Consider the following 18,519-nt stretch of genomic DNA (forward strand, 5'->3'; position numbering starts at 1 on the left):
GATTTTTTATTTCTTTTTCCAAAAAAAAAGTTTGTTTTCAACCTAGGTAAAGTAGTCACATTTCTTTTTTAAACAGCTTTATTCCTTTTGTTGACATCTTCTCAAACCACAGTGAAATTTTCATTGACAATATCTCCAGGGACACCATTTTAATATCTTCTGACAGTGAGGACCTGCCCTCTAACCATCTGGGTCATTGATGGTAGGTCTCCCTTCTATGCCATCATCCACCATACGGGTCTATTTTATTTCAATCATTAGTTCATCAGTGCAGGGACTTTTTGAAATTTGTGTTGGTGAAGTTAGAACATGCATCTCTCTTCTTATTTATGTCCCACGAAATGAATCGTAAAGTTACTGCTAATAATAATAATACTTGCTTGAGAAAGATTCCAGGATCAGTCCCCTAATATACAAGTGCAGTGACACAAATATTCTTGTGACACAGACTGTTGTCCTTTGTGGCTGAAGCAGAGCTAATCCAATTAATTTGTTCATGAAAGACAAGCTGGTTTTAAAACAGGGTCTAGTGCAAAGAGGAAAGGACAGTTTTTTATTAACTTTCTCCCTTGTCTCAAGACATATTTATTGCTTTCTGCTCAAGCAGAAATAATAAAAGCCTAAGACTATGACCACTTGCATAAAAAATCTTTCAGCTCTTATGTACGTAAATAGATCAGACTTTTGATTGAAAATATTCTATGCTTTTCTTAATGTTGAAACTTTAAGGACTTATAAAATACCTAATTTGGAAGGATAGCAGTATGTGCAAGAGAGTGACTTTCATAATACATGGCAGCAACATTATTAATTAAAGAGGAGGACACTGCAAGGATATTTCAAAGCAAAATAACCTTCAGCTAGCAGAAACAGACTGTGCTATAGGTCAATTTTATTGTGTTATAGAGGCAGACACTGGTTTTCACATTGTGTTGCCAGAGGTACCAGTGGGATATTCAAGACAGGGTTTTGCTAAAAAGAGAGACCACACAGAAAGCCTCAGAACTGACAAATAGAAATCATGCAATGAAATAGGGGTATTTTTTGTTCCTCCATCTATAAAGATTCTTGCCAGTGGTGGCCTTTATCTGTCTGTCTCTGAAATAAAAGTTGAACACGTGAAAATGGAGTAAATCCACCAGTTAAAAGGGTTAATGTGCATTTACTAAGGCACCAAGGGCAATCCTTTATTAGCAGTTACTCTGTTGAGAGACCTGAAAGTTGAGTTACAGACTTACAAGCCATGGGAGCCATTCCCTTTCTGGGTGCTCAGCATGTACTCCTATTGGGCTGAAAATCTTCAGGAGGATTCTGTTAATGAAAGATCCGTTGCTTGGTCATGAAAATAAAGAAAAATTTACCTGAGAGTCTGACAGAAAATTCTTGCCCTCCGTATTATGCAAGTAATAGTCATTAGCAGGTGTAAAAAGCTTTACATATCCTTGCAAGATAGGATGTAGCAGTCACGTTTGGTTATACCAAGGCAGAAGTTGGGGCAGTATTCTCAAACTTATTATTCCACTAAGAGATGGAGTGATGCTCAGAATTTTATTGTCTGTCTAAAACACCTACTTTGAGAAGTATTTGTCCAGTTATGAGCAAACTGGTTTCTCTAAGACTTATGGTCCTTCTTGACCTTTATATATTGCAGCTATAAACAGAACAGATCTTCACCTGGCTTTATTTGTCATGGGTACCCTGATGTTCAAATATCTTGAAAATTTTCTCCAGACAGCATCTGCACTTCTATTTAGAACAAATTTCTTTTGCACAAACAGGCTATACTGAATTGTGCTGCAGTATTGACTAGTACTGACTGATTCAGTCTGGAATAGTGCTAATTAGCAGCTGCTGAAAACATCGATTGGTCGATACCTGTCTTTCAGGGAAAGTCGATGCAAACCCATAACACAGACTGAATTATGCAATATTCTGCTGCCTGGAATATGACTTGGAGTAAGGCTGCTTTCTTATTATGAGCTTTTGACTGGTACTGGGTACATTATGTAAATAATATTGAAGATATTCCATACTGGAATAATCTTGTAGACTATTATGTGGAATTCCACATTTTCAATTGAGACTGGAAGCTTTTAGAAAATGGTCTTGATTTGGAGGTAATAATGGAAAAAACCAAAACAGTAGAGCTAATTAGTTTGCCTATATCTGGGCATAATACTCTGACTTTTTAAAAAGCAAAGGAAACAGAACAGCATTCCCAGAATAAAATAATGATTTAATCTGGCTGTGGCACGTGAAAATATTTATGTGTTTTCATAAGTTGGAATCAGAAATACAGCAACAATACAGAAGTTGAGAAAAGCTTCAAACACACAAGCATTTCACTTGCTTCCTTGTGCTAATGCCACATTTGCTTGATGATTGTACACTGATTGAGAAGACCTAGTCATCATTTTTTTTGGGGCCGCCTCAGCACTCGTTCACACATCTTCTTGCTTGGCTGAGGTCAGTGTCTTTTGGATAAAGTGTGAGAAAAAGTAAATGCTGAACTTGCTTTGCAAAACGTTTATCCAACTCCACTGTAGCATGCTGTGCAGAATCAGCCCTGCACGATTCATTCCTGTTGTGCTCTGATCTGTGCCGCTGTTGCTTTTCATTTGCACTGCTGGCTGAGGGTCATCAGCCACTGATGATTGTTGGACATTCATTTTCTCTGTGCCTTCCATAGCAGCAAACATTGTCCAAAGGTTTACAGCAATGCATTTTCCAGCAAACGTGTCATCTTCTCTCCTTCTGTGGACAGGATGTGTTTAAAAACAATCTCTCTGCTCTCAGCTTTGCTTAGAATTGCAGAGATGAGTACTAAGGTTTAAAATGTTCAGAGATTTTTAAATGGTTATCTTGGATGTACCTCATTGGTGTTAACATGACAATCCTTCTTCATCTTATTTTAGGAAAGCTATTTTCCTTTTTACCTTCTTGCTTGGTGTCTTGGTTCATCTTACGCATATTTTTTTTCTCTCTCTCTTTTTTTAACCTATAACAACATCTTAGATCCTTCATGTACAGATTTTTGTGAGCATCGATTCTGATGGCCTTCATGACTTATAACAAAGAATGTAAGTACTAATTCCTTCATCTACAGGCTTTGGTGGACAGAAGAGTGTCTGTCACAAAATATAAGGTCTTCAAGTAGCAGAGGCTCCACAATGTTGCAAAATAAATTATTCTACTAACTGATTGCTTTTATTGTTAAAAAGCAATTATTGCTACTCTACTTTTGTCTAGTTTAATTTTCCTAGCCAGTGGAAGTTGTTTTGTTGTTGCTGGTCAGAAATACACAGTCATCAAATCAATTTATAACCTTTCCCATGTACACTAACAGAGCTGAGCATAGGCTACTAGAAAGTCAAATTTCCCAGGTCTCAGATAGCTCTTTTGGATCTTCAGTGAACATTTCCAGTTTGTAAACATTCTCTTTTGCATTCCTCAGTCTTTTGTTACTAATTTATTAACATTATTAATAGGAATATACACTGCAATAAACAGTTTGTTCTTACTCTCAGTATTATATTTTATTTCTGAATATGACTACTGCTTGGTTTGTTACATATTCCATCACACTGGGAGCTGATGTTTGGAACATCATCTATTTATCACTTCAGAAAAAGCACTTTTTCAAATACCATTCTCCCTTGCTGCAACTCTGACCTAAATTCCATTTTCACAGATGCTTGTCCTTAAATTTGATTGTTTTAAAAGGCATAATGCTCAGATGGTCTCATCTTGCTAAGTGAACTTGATTACTCTGTAGAACTGACCTGTCTTTATCCTAATTTACCACTTCACTGATTTTGTGTAATCTACAGGCCTTATCAGCAATGATATTTTCTTCCAGATCATTGATAACAACATTGACTAGTGTGGAGCCAAGAATAGATCATGGTGGAATCTGACTAAAAACATTCTTATTAGATGATGACTACGAGTTAACAATTAAATTTGCTATCAGCCAGTTTTAATCCACTGAACATATATCAGTTTGATATATATATTTTTTAAAATAAAGCAAAATTATTAATCAGAATGTGATGAAATCTTAGGTCAAAGTACTTACAGATAACATTTGTCAGCTATATTTGTAATTTCAACATAACGTTGTTCCTATCAATGAGATCTGTTTCCCATTTAGCCATACTAATTAGCATTAATGATATTGTGATTTCTTTTTTTTGTTCTGTGTGTACAGTGAACCTGAAACTCCACCCCTCTATTAATGTTCCCGAGTACTCTTGGTGTGGGAAAATGTCTGTGCTCCAAGAAGCTGACTCTAGGTTGAGATCGTTTACCCCCCTGGGATGAGTTTGCAGTGATCAAGTTGTAACAGGGAATAAAACTTCAAGGGAAAAATAGATTATGAGGGAAAGTGGGGCCTGGGGAAAAGGGTTACATGATAGTTTAGCGAGTGCTCTGTCTTGTGACACCCAAAGAGTTGTGGTAAATGGAGTTAAATCCAGCTGGCAGCCAGTCACAAGTGGTGTTCCCCAGGGCTCAAGTGCTGGGTCCAGTCCTGTTTAATGTCTTTATCAATGATCTGGATGAAGGGATAAAATGTACCCTTAGTAAGTTCATGGATGACACTAAGCCATGAAGAAGTGTCAATCTGCTTAAGGGTAGGGAGTGTCTAAAAAGGGATCTGAAAAGGCTGGATAGATGAGCTGAAACCAATTGCATGAGGCTTAAGAAGGCCGAATGCCAGATCCTGCACTTGGGGAACGACAACCCTGTGCAGTGATACAGGCTTGGGGTAGAGTGGCTAGAAAGCTGCCTGGAGGAGAAGGACCTGGGAGTATTGATTGACAGCCAACTGAACATGAGCCAACAGTGTGCCCAGGTGGCCAAGAAGGCCAGTAGCATCTTCGCTGGTATCAGAAACAGTGTGGCCAGCAAGACCAGGGAAGAGATTGTGGCCCTATACTCAGTGTTCCTGAGGTCACACCTCAAAAGCTATGTTCAGTTTTGGGCCCCACATTACAAGAAAGACACTGAGATCCTGGAGCATGTCCAGTTAAGGGCAAAAAAGTTAGTGAAGGGTGTGGAGAACAAGTCTCACAAGGAGTGGCCGAGGGAACCAGGTTTGTTTAACTTAGAGAAAAGGAGGCTGAGAGGAGACTTTATCACTGCCTACAACTGTCTGACAGGAGGTTGTAGGGAAGTGGATATTGGTCTCTTTGCCCAAGTGACAGGAGGAGAGGGAGTGGCCTCAAGTTGCACCAGGGGAGGTTCAGATTAGACATCAGGAAAAATTTCTTCACTGAAAGGATTATCAGGCACTGGAACAGGGTGCCCAGAGAGGTAGTTGAGTCACCATCCCTGGAGTTATTCAGAAGATGAGTAGATGAAGTGCTTAGGGATATGATTTGGTAGTGGACAGGTATGGTTGGGCTTGATGATCTCAAAGGTCTTTTCCAACATAGTGATTCTATGATCCATGACTTTTCAGGATTTTTTTCATTGTTTTTTTCTAGTTCTAGTAGCTCACAAGAGTAAGTACTTCAGTACATATGAATAGCAAGTAACTTGTATGGGATTATGTTTTTCTTGCTTTTTCTTGAGCTGTCATCAGCTATATCGGAATTTTCATAGCTGCTATGCAGATTCCAGTGAAAAGATTCAATGATTCTACATTCTTTTAACGATTCCCTACCCTCAATTGACACTGACTATTACAGACTCCAACAGCTTTTTTTGAGTAATAAATCTACAAGATAACAAATTACGGTAATATCTTAGACATTTAGAATAAATGCTTTACAGTGAGCTCAGTACAAGCATTCAGTTATGAAGGCTTTTGGCTTCCCCCACACTCTTAATGGTCTGGCCTCAAATACTACCTCAAAATGACATTTCTGGCTTAGGAAATCCTAAAGCCACAGATTGCTTGAGGCTGAGAAAACATCATTGTATTCTTGACCTATTTTACTCCTTTCTGTTGGCATCTGTTATTGGCCACTGTTGGATGCAAAATGTTGGATATTTGGTTTAATGCAGTTTGTCATTCTTGTGGTCTCCATTTCTCTGATAATTCATATATATTCTTTAGAGGTACCAGCATATTAACTTTATCAGCTTTATTACGTAAATTTTCAAACCCTGATCATTCAGGCTAAACGCAGCAGCTATATCACTGTTGTAAATGGTTACATCATGTGATGCATATTTTCCTTTTTTTTTGGTGTATCAATCTAGAGTTCACTAAATGCAGGAATACTGCTTATATTTTATGTCAGGGAAATTAATCTAGCCTCAAACATACGCAAATTCTTCTCATGTTTCTGCCACAGAGAATAGCTGACAGACTTTGATAAGATTCAGATGAAGAAAGGCTTCAGTTTCCTTTTTTTTTTTGCAGAGGTAGTAGACCCATCTGGTCCGTTTCACAATTCTTGTGCTATAGCCAGATGAAAACCGGAGTAAATTTATATAAGTTAAGTGATTTATATTTGAATAAAATAAATAATCTGTCTTCTGATTTCTGTGTCACTTCACTAAGCACACTTAGCAGCACAAACCAGCAAATCAAGAGTGCGCTTTAAAGGAAAGTGCACAACCACTATTTCATGAGTCCTTTGCAGTCCATACTATTGACTTGCAATTGTACCATCAGCACTCAGACTTACCAAGGTACAAGTGTAACATTGCAATGGATTGTAGGTACCTAGGTGTAGCCTGTAACACAAAGAGATTCCTTAAGAATATGTTAGACTTGTTCTTTCCACATTTTCTGGAAATATTTGTCATAATGCTGCTCAAGAGTCAAAACTGTTCCACTTTCTATACTTTGTATGCAAAAGGTAAAGTGGACAACATAGTTGGACATTCAAACCATCCTCTCATACTTTGCCTCTGAAGGCAGTAGTAGAGTGATTTCTCCACAATATAAGGATGTGATTTATATCTCTGCTCTGCTCCCTTGCACCAACACCCAGGCTGTGCCATGCTTCGCTCTAACACAGACAGTAATCTATATAAACGTCTCTTTTCTCATATTGTTAACTAATCTATCAGTTTACTTCTAGCTTGGGTGGAAGCAAATTAAACCATAGAAGAAGCCCATGAATGTGAAAGATTTTACATAGATTTATTTTCCTTCCTTGAGGCCTCATACAGAGATAAAAGTGTGGCAGCCTGGCAAAAGGACAAGAATTTTAAGCACTGCTTAATGAAATTAAGGCAGGTCAGACATGAACATGAGGTAGCTGTCCTGCAAATTGTTATGCACATCAATAATTATGTGATTATATATGAATATATCTCTGTGTGTGTATCGAACTTAGGAACTGCTTTACTGAAGCCATTGTGGATCTGCTTGTGTGGCTAAGGTTTGACTCTGCAGGTCCAGGGAGAAAGAATTTTGCTGTATCTTTTATTGATGAGAACTGAGAGACATCTTTGTAATCTCAAAATAGCCTATGGAAGAAAAGTAGGATGAATAACTAGCCGACACTAGATTTCTTTTTTATTTTCTTACTCTTTGTTTGTTTGTTTGTTTAAAATTTCTTCCCATCTCTCCCTCATCTCCAAAGCAGCAGGAGTAATCTTAATTTGCTGTACTACAAGAAAGAATGTTTATGACCTGGACATAGAGGTCCTTGCCAGATAGTGGCAAGACAGATGCTGTAAGGAGTTCCTATTTGTGGTTATGAAAACAAATAAATATTTTAATTGAAAAAAAGTTAGTTCTAAGTCCAGTATAAAAGTATCAAGAGATACTTTTTTTTTTTTTTCTTCATTTGGAGGTTTGATCCCTTGCTTTCATTGTAGATCAATTTTTTCTACAAGAGAGCTAGGGACTAGTTATTTATTCAAAATACCCCCTAGCCTTGGACATTCACATTATACATGTTTTTAACACTCTCGGATCTAAATCTTAACTAAATCAGTTTGACATTTAGAGCACATTTTGCAGTGAAATACATTGGTCTCCTGTGCAGGTGCCTGGGTGGTTTTACTTTCCTTTTAGCTCTCAGTGTTTTCTTCCTTCTCAGAAGCATAATGATGCTACGTTTGTTTTCCATTCAGCTGTAAAAGTATATTATTATCCAAAAGAAATAACAACTCCTGAAATGAAGAATTTTAAACTGTAACTGGTAGTGTTTGCTTTGAATTACAGTCATTCACTTGTGGAAAATATTAGCATTTGAGCTGTATGTCAAATTCTGACATTCGTATTATTATAAACTAAATATTTAGCAGGAACAGCTGTAAAATGACATAAAAGTCACATATTAATTCTTATAAATTATAATTTTTTATTTATATTTTTTTTTACTAATCCAAAGATTGTTCTACTGTTTGTATAACGTGTATTTAACACTCATTTAGGGGACTGGTCACTGGCCATGTAATGTTAATGTGTGTTTTGCATGTATTAATCAGGACTGCAACAAAACCCACCAATTTATTCTGTGTTTCAAATAAGAATTTGTGTTTCTTAACAGTTAAATGCAAATTTAAAAATTTGTCAGTTCAAATACTTCTTGGTAAAAGAATTTGAATTAATATATGACTACAAAAAAGGCTAGACAGATATCGCCCTCATGTTTCCAGACAAAGAACAAAAATTACAGAAGCAAATAGAGGACACATATTGCAAATGCTTAAATGAGAAATTCAAATAAAGATGCAAGAACATCTGGGCTTAGGTCATTTTCAGAGAGATTCTAGGACTTCAGCAGTTTCATATGTTCACTTTGTTATTCTCTTACTCTTGAAGAGTGGTATCATTGCTAAATGATGCCCCTTTTTACACAAAAGGCTTTTTGGAGAAACAATATTTGTCCTTTTCCCTGTAAAGATTTGAAAAAACTAATAACACTAAAATTTTCAGTGTTTTTGTAGAGCTGCATTTGCCACTGAGCTTAATTGAGAACAAAGAAACAAAGCACCTCTGAAAACACAGTCCTGCAATCTGAAGTTTGAAATAAGTCCTGAGGAAACCAAATTTCTTGGACACTTCTAATAGTTTTAGCCCATTAATTGAATGCTGATAATACAATATAAAAGAAAGAGGGGTTTTGTTGTCAGTCTGTTTTTATTTTAGATCTTCATTTATCAACTACACTGAAAGATTTAGAAACGATGAAGCAAACAATAAAGTGCTTGAAGATAGACTCCAAAGAACTTCCCATTAACTTCAATGGGATCTGGTGGAATTTAGCCCATCTGAAATTCAGATTATTTTCTTTGTATGATGCTATGGTTTTATAAACCTAACTTTAGGCTTGTACTTATGAAAACCTTGTCCTAGGTATTAAGTTTGCATTTTAAGATACTTCTGTAAGTTGAAGAAAAAAAATTGTGAAAATTAGCCAACATAGCTCTCTCATCAAGCAGCTTGTTTAAGCAAAGTTTTAAGATAGTGATGTTCTCAGAGGCAATGTTTTGCCTATCGGAAAAAAATAAAAACTGTTTTTCCTTAATAGAAGGTAAAATATGAGAGTTTAGCAAACGCAAGATTTACATACATTTTTAGACCTTTTTGTCTTTCTACCTTCTTAGTGCAGCACATTTTAGTTAACTGATACAGAGAATTAAGAGGCAGCGATGTTGCAAGTTTGAGATGCAGTCTAATTTCCACCATATGGTGTTTTTGTTTTTATCACCATCTTTGGAACAAAGGGTAGAACTTCCTAAGTTGTTTGGTTTTATGCTAATATCGCCTTTTTTTTTTTTTTTTAAAAAAGGTCTAAATTCTCGACTTAAATCCCATAAGTTTCATTACGTTTTTCCCCTTATTCTTTTTTTTTTTTTATTTGCAGCTTACACATATTCAACATTGCATAAAATACCCATTTGTAATTATGTTTAACCTTTGTAAAGCCTGTGAGTAAAGTCTACTCATTAATCTTTAACCTGAAAAGCCTTGGGGGCGTGGAATTGGCACAGCCATGTATTAGAGGCTCAGAGACCACAGACTAGAGGTACAAAAGGCATAATTAAGAGGTAGCATGAAAGGAAATCGAACAAAACTAAAGGGATAGGATCATATAATGGTACATGTCAGACAGTAGGAAGGACAATGGAATGCAAATTCCTGTAGACACAAATAAAAAATAAACAAGGCAGCACATTTTTTCAAATGAAAAGAGTTTAATGATCTCCTTTCTTAGTCAAGCACAGATAACCTTCACTAAATTAGATCTCAAACACTGCAATAATCATACAGCATGGAGACATGGTTAGTTTTTAATAATGTGATCTGATTTATGTTTTGTTTGTTTGTTCTTAATAAACATGCTGCCTCACAGCAACTGTAAAAGGAACAAGTTAGTAAATCTTAATATGTCTCAGCAGAAAACAATGTCACCTGGACAAGTGTCATCTTGTAAGTAAGAAAGAAATCCTGCAGCTGGCCACCGGGCTGTGAGGAATGTCTGGCTGCTGCGCAGTTGCTCTGGGCTGATCCCAATTCTCTATGGGATCACAGAGCAGATGATCATCAAAGTGGTTTGGAGAGTCTGAGATGTGTGACATCTCTGGAAAAGTAGTCAGTGCCAGGATTCAAAACATTGGCTCTGATGAGACTTTATGGCTTTTCCAACACCTCAGTAGGGGGTACTTTGAAATTGTGGAAGCTGCTCTCTTTGCTATTTCTAAAGGACAAGGTCCTCTAATCTTTTTGACTGCACACTGGGACAAGTGTCTAATTTTAAGTTCATGAATTATATAATATCGACTTATCATTTGATTAGACACTTGAATTCGCACTTTTTTTCAGTCTGATCTCCTCTGACCAATTTCTAACGTGGTGGTATTAAGTGGTGATTTTCTTCTGTACTTCTATCCCTGTGCATGCGAGGAAAAGTCCCTATGATATGGAGCATACTAGAGTGATGGTATTGACAGACCTTTCTTGAGGTCTATGTTTAGTGAGGTAGGGGCCTATTAGAAATCGATCCTATACCTGAATATGTGTCTAAGTAACTTATGAATATTTTAAAGTGAACGTATTACAGAAATTTAATTTTAAATCCCCAAGGAAGATAAAGTACAATACTTCTACTCTAAAGAGGACAAAATCTTAAAAGGAGAATATTAATGCTTTACATCTCAATCTGTTTATCTAGCTAATTGTGTGGGTATGAGCCTGTAGAAAAAGTTATGGGACAGGGTGAAGGAAATAATTGTAATGGTGAGAAGAATACATCTTAATTTGTCTTTCTCAAGGGCAAATGCTAGACTTGCAAATATAATTAAAGCTCTTTTTAAGCAATGCAACAGAATAATGAATGAGCTGGCAGAAGGAGATTTCACCAGTTTTGGAAAGGGTGGCATGACACACAATGTGGGAGTGGTCAGCTTTGCACAGAATGCATAGAAAGTCTGATGAAACAGACACTGCAGTCTGAAAATAGTAGCAAAAAAATAAAGGTTTAATGTTTTGGATTAATTTCCTTCTGCTTTACTGCTTGCAAGAAGCATGGCTAACTATAGTAAGTGGACAGAAGACAAAATACTACTTTTTTTTGTTAACGGTCGACATCGCCTCTCTGTTCCTTAAATTAAGATATAGGTTTTTGAAGATCCAGGTCTGAAATGCATATTTTTGAGGCACTCTTATTATGGCAAATTAATGTGGGAAAATAGAATTATAGAAAAAAAGGTTAGGAGGTGCTTTAGAGTCATTATTTTAAATTTCATGATGTAAACCTCGCATATTAAGAATTAGCCGGTTCGCTTGGTTTTTATGAACTCCCAGCTTGCTGAGTTTTATTACATTTAAAGAGTTAAACCAAAATTAAACTGATTTAACAACATAGAGAATCGCTCCCTGGTTTTTGAAAGATCAGTGCAAATAGGAATAACCCTTCTTCTCCTTTCTTCCCTTAACCCAGCACTTTACGTTCCTTAATGAGAGAAAGAACATGTGTAGGTCCTACTTGTAAGATTTGCTTATCTTTCTTAGTCCTTCAGGGCTCCCAAGAGGAACTAAATCAAATTTAATCAAACAAATTCTTACTAAATTTAACAAATAACTAGGAGATACTGAAGCCAGAATAATGGATGCAACCAATTTGTGAACTCAGGATATAACTGTAAGACAATTATGGGAAAGAAAAATAGGTCAGAAAAAAAATAAGGCAGAAACTGCTGTGTTTTTAATGCTGTATTTATTAGCTGTCTGGGTCAGCTACTTTATCTCTTTCTAATCATCTGTGTAAATAAGACTAGCAATGTCATATTCTTTTATTCCTGCACTACACTGACAATTTTCATTGCTTAATGAGATCGAATGTTTCTAGGTTCTACATATGTATACTCATTCTCTTCAGCCCTTTGGGGCATCTTCCTTCCCATGATGAAAAAGTCTTTAAAGAATAATAAACAGTTTGTAGTGAATTCAGCAAATAAGTAGGATAAGCATACACTGCTTTAAATTCCCAGTTATAATAAAATTACACTCAAACCCCACAACTTCAATCTCTACTTGATGTGTAGTATGGTGTGAATCAGTGCACTGGTCATTTCCTCTGGATCTACAGTACTGGCTATTGTTTGATACAGGATGTTGTATTTAATCTCATAGAGTATTGTAGAATCTTTAAGGCTGGAAGAGACCTCTAAGATCACCAAGTCAAACCATCAGCCCAACATAACCATGACTACTAAACCATGTCCCAAAGTACCATGTCTACACATTTCTTTTAAACACCTCCAGAGTAGATGACTCCATCACTTCCCTGGGTAGCCCAGGCCAGTGCTTGACAACTCTTTCAGTAAAGAACTTTTTCCTAATATCCAATCTAAACCTCCCCTCACAAATCCTGAGGTCATTTCCTCTTGTCCTAATAAGCATGTATTGAATAACACAGTAATAAATACTGTGTTATTTCAGACATGCATAGTCTTTTTAGACAATCACATTGTTTATATTGATAAATGCCTATGCTGATGAGTTTTTAAATGGTTAATACAATGTGCAATGTATCAGTTCTCTTCCCCTCTGTCCTTTTCCCACATTCATGCAAAGCAATGTATGTATAACTTTGTTATACTTGATTCTCTTATCCTCCTTAAAGTATTGATCTCACAGATAAAGCAATTCTTCTGAATCCCAATCCAGAGAAATGGTTAAGCCATAAAATTCCAGCCTAAACCAAGAATCTTTTCAGGAATCTAACATAGCGTCCCCAGAATAAGCTTAATGTCAAGCCAATGCTATATTTGTTTGGGATGGAAGAGAAACAGAAGGGGAAAAATTAAGTCCCCAAAGGCACACTGAAATAGAATCATAGAATCATAGAATCATAGAATCATAGAATCATAGAATCATAGAATCACTAGGTTGGAAGGGACCCATTGGATCATAGAGTCTGACTATCCCTAACAATCCCTAAACCATGCCCCTCAGCACCTTGTCCACCCGTCCCTTACACACCTCCAGGGAAGGTGACTCAACCACATCCCTGGGCAGACTATTCCAGTGCCCAATGACCCTCTCCGTGAAAAATTTTTTCCTGATGTCAAGCCTGAACCTCCCCTGGTGGAGCTCGAGGCCATTCCCCCTTGTCCTGTCCCCTGTCACTTGGGAGAAAAGGCCAGCTCCCTCCCCTCCACAACCTCCTTTCAGGTAGTTGTAGAGAGCAATAATAGCACAGAAACCAGTCAGAAATCCAGGAGCAGTGACACTGGGACCATTCAGAGTTGAACATTCCTTTGTGAATAGATATAACTCTTAGGAGAAATGAGGTTTGAGCAAATTCACAAAGTGCCCACTGTCCACAAGACAGGAATATAAGCATCGTAGGGATGCTGATATTTGAAGCGGAGGGAGGAGTAAATGCTGACTGTGTTGGCCTTAGTCTTAGAGAATAAACAAAATCTCTTGAGAACCACAGAAAACATGAATAATAGATTTAATTTTTCACTTCTAGGTATTAATTTATGGAAAGTCTCTGTAGCACTGTTAAATGAATTTGGGGCTTTTTTTCCAGGAACAAATACTTCCTGCCTTTGTGTCACCCATTATAACCTCCATAGTGTTACATTTTTCGGTTTCTTAAACGCTGTCATCAAAGCCTGACTGCGCAATTTGAAGTTTGTCTAGAAAACGAATACCGTTTTGCTTTCCTTAGTCTACTTTTTAATTCTTCTTTTCAATAATTTTTTATTCACATGGATCGGTTAAATGCATGAAAAGAGAATCATTTGTCTCTGATGTTCCTGATTATGTTAATGCATATTTCATTATCACATTTTATATGTACCTTTTAAAGTGGTTTTACCCACTCACATGCTTAATGACTGTGACTTCTAGATCTTGACCTACCTCCTTACTCTTGGTTTGCCTCCCTCTGCTTGGTTGAGCAAGGTGATGTGGAGTTCTGACATCTCCTTGTTATATTGCTACCAATTTCAGCTCTACATGGCCCTGTGTGATCTACTGTCCTGCCCTGTCACTGTTTTCACCCCTCCTATTTTTCTTCTGTCACTGTCAACTCCATCATCACACTGCTGATCATTCAGCTCCATAAATAACCCATTCATTCCCTTTAACTGTTCCTTCTTTTTGGATTTATACAGACACACTACATCCAAGTCTGCTGTCTTGCTTATTCATAGCGTTTCCAGGATGTGGACTCCTTTATTTCTACCTGTAGGAAATTAAGACCCAGGCATCTAAGCCTGACCTAGTCACGCAAAGATCTTTTTATAATCACTGAAACAAAAATGTGTATAAAGAAATTGATTCCTCTCATCTATCTTAAACATCTATTTTAGACTGAGGTGAATTAACCCCAGATAGTATCTATTCCTCTCCATGTACTTACATGGAGTGTTAGATGACCTGTTCAGATTTAGAGCATACGGCTCCTAATACTGTTGAATTTATTACTCAGTAAATTGCTGGCCAACTTTGTCTGCTACTATGCTATGTCAGAGATAGTCTTGCTACAAGTAACAGTAAATATTTTTATAGTGGGTTAGCAGTAAGGTTACTGTCCCATCTCAGCACAACAGGCACCTTTCTGTAACCATGGGATGATCTTTCTTGCTGTTAGATTTGTTTCTACAATGCACTCTCTGATTTTGGCTCCTTGATTGTAATTGAGCCAGAATTATGTATTGCCATGCCTGTGGGTGACAACATGAGTTCAGGTAGGTGGAAGACATAGCCAGTGAATAACATCTTTCATCTGCTGAGCTTACTCTGGTTCATTGATGCCTGGGCAGCTATGCTTTGTCGGACCAAACTCTATATGGTTGCCATCAGGCAAATTGTTTTCCTGGTTAGCACTGATAAATTAGAACAAGTTATAAAGCTTATTAATATTAGCCTATTGAATAAATTATTAAAATTATAGACAGTTCTGGACATTGGGGTGACCAGGGATGCAGTCTGAAAACTGGCTGAACTACCTGGTTCAAAGATCACTGAAATCAAGTCCAACTGGGGGCCAGTGAGCAGCATTTTGTTGCAGGGGTCAACACTGATTCTGATACTGTTTAACATTTTTGTTAATGACCTGGATGAGGGGACCAAGTACACTGCCAACAAGTTTGAAGAGGGCACAAAGCTGGGAGAAGTATTTTATAAACAATATGGTTGTGCTGCTATTCACAGGGACTGCTATTCTACAGGCTGTAGAAATGGGCAAGCAGGAATCTTATGAAGTTCAACAAAGAGAAGTGGAAAGTCTTGCATCTAGGGAGGAACAACTCCATGCACCGATATATGCTGCGGGCTCACAGACGGGAGATAAGCTTTGCGGAAAAGAGCCTAAAGGTCCTATTGGAAAAGTTGACCATGAGCCAAAAACATAACCTTCCAGCAAAGACAGCCAACAGACAGAAGGCTGACAGCTGAGTTAGTAGGAGTGTTGCCAGCAGACCAAGAGTGGAGGCTTTCCTTTCACTCAGCCCTGGTGAGACACATCTGGAGTAATGACTGCAATGTAGGGCAACCCAATACAAGTGAGTTAAGGGCATGCAATAGAGAGTCTAGGGAAGGGTATTGATGTAATTAAAGGTCTGGAACATCTTCCATATGAGGAGAGGCTGAGAGAGATAGAACTCAGGAGGCTGGAGGTGAAAAGACTCAGGGAGATCTTATTTGTGTGTATGAATATGAGACAGAATGAAGAAGGCACAGCCAGATTTTTCTCAGTGGTACACAGCAACAGGACAAGAGGAAATAAATGTAAATCAGAACATATGAAATTCCTTCTCAACCCAAGAAAACACCTTTTTTTTTTTTTTTTTTTTTTTTTTTTTCTGTGACAGTGCACAAGCACTATACAGCCTTTCTAAAAAGGCTGTATAGTCTTCATCTTTGGAGGCATTGAAAGCCTCATCAGACAGACATTGAAAACCTCATTAGACATGGTTCTGGTCAACTTGCTCTAGCTGACCTTTCTTTGAAAGTGGAGGAGTTGGGACTAGATGATCTGCAGAGGTCCCTGCCAACCTCAACCATCCTGTCATTCTGCAAAGTCACAATAGGAATTATTAACATTAAGTGTAATAAGTGTAGTATCTCGTTTGCCGTGGAGGAATAGGTCGTCATATACCAGTGCTATGTGGACATTTGATTTTTGTCACCATTCATATAATTACAAAGTGCCTGAAGTGGTAGTGTTAGAGAAAGTGTCTTTGGTAACAGGACGCTTTGTACAATACTGAGAACGCTTTAGTTATTTTAATTCTTTGATCCTTAAGATATTAACAGCACTATTGATCCACATACTGTTTTGAATTGAAGCTTGTATCTTGTCTGCTGTCACAAGAGAAATAGGCATAGGACATTTATTGCTTTTATTAATGATGTAGAAATAAGTATATTTCTTTCAGATGTACAGGTCTTATTCAGAACGTGTTACTGTGAGGAGGCGCAGGCGACAGTCTGGACGAACCCCAACTTAGTTTCTAGTTGTGAGCTCATAGGATCATACATAAGGATTGGATTTTGATTGTACTCTTGCATCTATAATTCCCTCCCTTTTATTTGTGATGAAGATAGATCTACAATAATGAAGCAAAGATTGTCCTTTCTGGACTAATCCGCAGAGACTTTTGCAAAATCATTCAAATCCCTCATGGCAGGCTTGATATTTATGATAATCGTGACCAAAGAAAATATATGCTTAAATACAAGGTCAATTCGAAATTGGATCTATACGTACTGTTAGTCTGTGAATTAATGCTCCCAGCCCTATAACCCTCACCTTCCTTCTCTTTGCTCTCCAAGTACTCGCATCATTTCACAACTTAGATCCTGACTCCTTGCTAGCTTTTCCCCTGGCCTTGGACAAGGTCAATGTTTGGTGTTACTGAGTACTGTTATTCTGCAAATAAACAGCAGTGAGAATATCGGGTGCATATGGCCTATGTTGTGCAGCTCAGGAGTTGAGAATCTGTTCAGGACAGAGTTCATGAGCTTTTTCTTGCTTTATGCTCTTTTGTACCAGTCTATAAATCTTTATGCATGTCTGAAAGTGGCCTTACCTGTGCAAAAATGGGGTTGTACACACAAAGTTATGAGTCAAGTGATTTAAGAGGATCTTTTTCTAATCAACAGTTTTATGTTATTTAAATGTGAAATGCAATTAAACTAAAGATATACCTTTGAATCTTCAGTTCTCATTTTTTCCAGTGGTGGGTGGTGAGAACTAATAGGATTTCTCATTCTCATCCATCAAATTGACCTCTTTGCTAATTAATGAGAGTGTGAGAATCTACAGAACTTGTGGCTAATGAGGATTTTTCATTTATTGGTGTATGTGAAAACATTCACAGCATTAAAGCATCATTCCAAATGAACTTAGGTGAATGTTTGGCAGACAAATTTCTCCTAAATGAACAGAGCAGAACAGTACCATTAAATCACATTCCCACTTCAACATTCATCTGCAACCTCATGCCTCATTGCATTTTAAAAACTTCATGTTGCTGCACTCTTGAACTTGATTGAGGACGAGAGTACATAGGCCAGATTCCTCCTATGTAATTCAGGTAAATAATCAAGGCAGCTAAATCAGAACAGTGTTGTCTTATGATCTGTCTGTGGACAACAGACAGAGGCATGCAGTTCTAGAAGTCAGTCAGTCCATAGGTGTACTAAATCACCATCTAGTATGTCCTGTTCTCTTATGTAACAGAAATCAAGATTAAGGTGATTATGAAGGGCCTGATTCAACTTTGTAACCAATAGGCCAGTGGAGCTCATCCTTAGCTCCTTTTAACACCCTAGCTGCTGTGTTGTTAGGGATGTTGGGAACATCTGTCTATTGTTGATCAGCTAACAATGTTGACTCATAGGAAGCACCATGCTGTGCCATCCCAATGGAGACAAAGCATCCTAATGTGACAGTGACCGGCTGTGAATAAACAGCTCCCATAGCTGTTTATAGCTTCTCACTGTATTTCCCAGTTCCTAGTGCAAAACTGCTTCATCTTTTACACTCAGAAAAACCAAAAACCAATCAGAAAACAAAAAGTTGTAGTTCAAATTAAATTCTTACAGCGCTTTCTCCAAACTTTAGGTGTTTTTAGCCT

The 18,519-nt window shown here is 37.4% G+C and overlaps 1 long non-coding RNA gene across 5 annotated transcripts in view; it reads left to right on the forward strand.

The window, feature by feature from the left end:
• Positions 1-18,519, forward strand: part of LOC128851006 (uncharacterized) — an 89,185-nt gene that overhangs the window by 22,938 nt on the left and 47,728 nt on the right. For 2 of the 5 annotated variants that reach the window (XR_008448290.1, XR_008448291.1), the window contains exons 4-5: positions 77-202; positions 3,016-3,080. The exons of 1 other annotated variant lie outside the window; for it this stretch is intronic. This is a non-coding gene — a long non-coding RNA (uncharacterized LOC128851006). The remainder of the gene's footprint in view (positions 1-76; positions 203-3,015; positions 3,081-18,519) is intronic. 2 more of the 5 variants (XR_008448292.1, XR_008448293.1) reach the window with 1 other exon arrangement.

This window comes from Cuculus canorus, chromosome 1, assembly GCF_017976375.1.
Source record: "Cuculus canorus isolate bCucCan1 chromosome 1, bCucCan1.pri, whole genome shotgun sequence".
In the NCBI taxonomy this organism is placed as follows: Eukaryota; Metazoa; Chordata; class Aves; order Cuculiformes; family Cuculidae; genus Cuculus; species Cuculus canorus.